This window comes from Gekko japonicus, unplaced genomic scaffold (assembly GCF_001447785.1).
Source record: "Gekko japonicus isolate JY-2015 unplaced genomic scaffold, Gekko_japonicus_V1.1 scaffold5052, whole genome shotgun sequence".
Lineage (NCBI taxonomy): Eukaryota > Metazoa > Chordata > Lepidosauria > Squamata > Gekkonidae > Gekko > Gekko japonicus.
This window is the reverse complement of record NW_015172161.1, coordinates 16,603-16,992: the sequence shown is the minus strand read 5'-3', so window position 1 is coordinate 16,992 and position 390 is coordinate 16,603.

The following is a 390-nucleotide window of genomic DNA, read 5'->3' as shown; positions in this document are numbered from 1 at the left end:
TGGGGGCTGGGTTTTGGGGGCGTGGTCCCCCCCGCCACTATTCCACCACCGTGATACGATCTTATCATCTACCCCTATCATTGGGTGGGGGATAGATGTCGCCCAACAGAGATGGGGAAATATCGTTCCTGGCACTCACACTATTAATAACGCTGGCCACCAATGTGGGATATCGTACATCTTGGGGAGTTTTAGAGATTCGTAGAGCACCTTTTTATTATGTATGTAATAATGTCAGAGCTGCGGTGGCTCAAGTGGTTAAGACCCTGAACTGCAAGCTGTGGAAGGTCGGTAGTTCAGGAGTTTGAGACCTGGGTGCCGCATGACGGAGTGAGCTCCCGTCTCTAGTTCCAGCTCCTGCCATCCTAGCAGTTCAAAAGCAAGAAATTG